Source organism: Oryx dammah, unplaced genomic scaffold (genome assembly GCF_014754425.2).
Source record: "Oryx dammah isolate SB20612 unplaced genomic scaffold, SCBI_Odam_1.1 HiC_scaffold_3, whole genome shotgun sequence".
NCBI lineage: Eukaryota > Metazoa > Chordata > Mammalia > Artiodactyla > Bovidae > Oryx > Oryx dammah.
In genome coordinates this window covers 16,190,346-16,193,516 of record NW_024070187.1, presented here as the reverse complement: position 1 = coordinate 16,193,516, position 3,171 = coordinate 16,190,346, and the positions used below count along the sequence as shown (strand labels likewise).

General features: G+C 42.1%; 1 non-coding gene across 1 annotated transcript; it reads right to left on the bottom strand.

Annotated features, from left to right (window-relative positions):
• Positions 1–359: 359 nt before the first annotated feature.
• On the bottom strand, positions 360–494 carry LOC120862292. The gene has a single exon (XR_005720722.1). It is a non-coding gene; the product is annotated as a small nucleolar RNA SNORA70 (small nucleolar RNA).
• Between the last annotated feature and the right edge of the window lie 2,677 nt (positions 495–3,171).

Here is a 3,171-nt window from a genome sequence, read left to right as displayed (position 1 = left end):
GCCCTAAGGCTCTGCTAACTGCAGAGACTGTCATTTGTTCAGGGGTCATGGTTAGGGATGTGTCTGACCTGTAGCCACCTGGGATGAGCTGCTTTTCTGCCACCGTGTTTTCAAATTCATCCACATTAAACCAGTAAATCCCCATTTCTTGGAGATGTGGATCTTTTGGTAGCCAGGGAACTTGAACTTGGTTCTGCAGAGGGCCTCAACTACATGCTCCTTGTTCTGCAGCTTGGTGTGGATGGACATAATGTTTTGGTTAATGGCTACTGTGCCCTGGGGCTTTCCAAAGGCACCATGCATACCTGTCTGGTGCCTAGACCGGAGATAGCATGCCAATTATAAATGTCCACCAGAAGGGTTGTCTCCAAGGTCCCTTAGGGCAGCCCATACAGGCCACAGGCTGCATAGACCACCAAGGAGGCTGTTGTTTGCGGCTATTGCACACTGGGCCCCCATGGGGAATAGAGGAAGGTCAGCTCAATTGGCTGTAAACAATTTTTAAAAAGAGCAAGAACTCTTCAGATGGATGGTGAGGATGGGATGGAGACTGTTTCAGGCCCAGGAAGCAGGCAAAGGGATCCTCATATAGTTTAACATGAGGTGAGGGTTGCTGACCAGCAGGAAATGATGCTAGGCAGAGTGGGATCACAAAGGGCTTGCTACTTTATTCCCAAGTAAATATCTGCATGATAACGGGGGACCACAGAGGATTTCAAGCAAGGGAATGGCATCGTTAGTCTTCTGAACAACTGTTTTCATTGACGGTTTTGGCACACCACTTGACGTATAATGAAGAACATTACAGAAATCTGTTGTTAGGCTCATTGTAGTTGTGCCCTAAACAATAGCACCCTCCAAGCGAAATCTCACATAAGGTGTTTTTTGTCAATCAGCTTTGATTCTTCTGAGAAAGTAGTATTTTCACTTTACAGATGATGTAAACATGTTATTGATATATTTCTTTTTTTGTTATGGACACTGGGAAGCTTGCAGTCATACAATTTTAACTCATATCTTCATTACAACTTTCTTTGTGACCTTGAACTTTGTTTAAGTCTGGTTTTCTTGGTTGTTTTTAAATGTATGTATTTAATTTCTTTATAAGGTTTAATTTACTTCAAATTCTATAGGAAATGAAATAGATAAATTCATAAATAAGACATGGCCATATTTGCTTTCTTTAAATCTGTCATCACCCTCAGAGTGACATGGAGTATGAGGTGGAGGGGAGTTGGTTATTAGAGGCAGGGAGGCCATTCAGAAGTTTCTTTTAGAAGTCCCCCCAAAAGAACTGGGGGAAGCCTAGAGTGACACAATGGTAATGGGGATGAGGAGAAAGGAGGTGGATCTCAAGAGATATTAGGGAGATAGAATTGAAGGGATTTGGTAATTAGATGCTGCATGTGTGCCAAAGTGGGTGGGTAATGAGAGGCAGGTGGTATCTAGAATAATTCTGACATTTCCATCATGTTTGCTTAGATGGACGGTAGGGGACAGTACATTCACTATAATCTGGAAGCTTGGGAAAGGATCAGGTGTGAAGATGAGGGTGGCCTGTGGGACATCCAAGTAGATGTATCTGTAATAGTTGGTTTGGAAATCAGAAGAAAATCTGCATTGCTGATAATAACTTGATCTTTGTGGGAGTAAATGAGCTTTCCTGGAGAAAAAAATATGGTGGAGAAGAGCAAAAGAAGCATGGGGGTCAGAATCCTGAGGATTATCATTTCATGGTCAGGTAGAGGGTAAAGAGTTGGCAAAAGAAAATGAGAAAGAAAAGCAGGAGATATACTGTTGGTGGGAATGTAAACTGGTGCAACCTCTATGGAGAACAGTATGGAGGTTCCTCAGAAAACCAAAAATAGAGCTACCATATGGTTCAGGAATCCCACCCCTGGGTATGTGTCTGCTTAGTCGCTCAGTCATGTCTGACTCTCTGTGACCTCATGGACTGTAGCCCGCCAGGCTCTTCTCTCCATGGGGATTCTCTAGGCAAGAATACTGGAGTGGACTGCCATGCCCTCATCCAGGGGGTCTTCCCAACCCAGGGATCAAACTGGGGTCTCCCACATTGCAGGTGGATGTTTGTACCATTTGAGCCACCAGGGAAGCCCCACACAAAACTATAATTCAAAAAGATACATGCAACACAGCAGCACTATTCACAAAAACCAAGACATGGAAGCAACCTCAATGTCCATCGGCAGATGGATGGATGGAGAGCATGTGGTATAAATATGACAGATATAGAGCATGAGTAATGGAATATCACTCAGTCATAAAAAAGGATGAAATAATGCCGTTTGCAGTGACATGCATGGACCTAGAGATTATCACCCTAAGCAAAGTAAGTCAGAAAAAGACAAGCATCATAGGATGTCGCTTATATGTGGAGTTTAAAATATGACACAAATGAAGATAACTATGAAACAGACTCACAGACACAGAGAACAGGCTTGTGGTTTCCAAGGGGGAGGGGATGGAGAAGAGAAGGATTGGGAGTTTGGGATTCTCAGATGCAAACTATTACATATAGAATGGGTAAACAACAAGGTCCTACTGGGTAGCACAAAGAATTATATTCAATATCCTGTAATAAACCATAATGGAAAAGAATGTATATATATATGTGCATAATATTTAATCACTTTGTTATACAGCAGAAATTAATACAGCATTATAATTCAACTATACTTGAATAAAAATTTTTTTTAATGTAGGAGAAAACAAGAGTGAAGGGACATAGTATGGGAACTAAAGGAAAGAGTGTTTAAAAGGGTGGCAATGGAGTTCTTGCCTGGAGAATCCCATGGACAGAGGAACCTGGTGGGCTACAGTCCATGGCGTCATAGAGTCAGACACGACTGAGCGACTAACCCAGAGCTGTCACCTGCATTGAATGCTCTGGGTAAAGGCAAGAAAGATGAGGGCTCTTTCAGTGAGGACCTAAAAACAACTGATGACTTAGACAGGCAGGCAGTTACTCATTATTCAATACATTGATGTGATTGCTGGGTACTACATTCTAATCCCTGGTTTGATGTGGTACAGGTAAGAATCAATTGAATATAAGGGAGTTTAATTCAAGATGGATGGTTCTGGAAGAAAAGTGAACTTGGAGGAGAAGCTCAGTATAGTTTTTACTATCTAATTAACAAAGTATGAGTC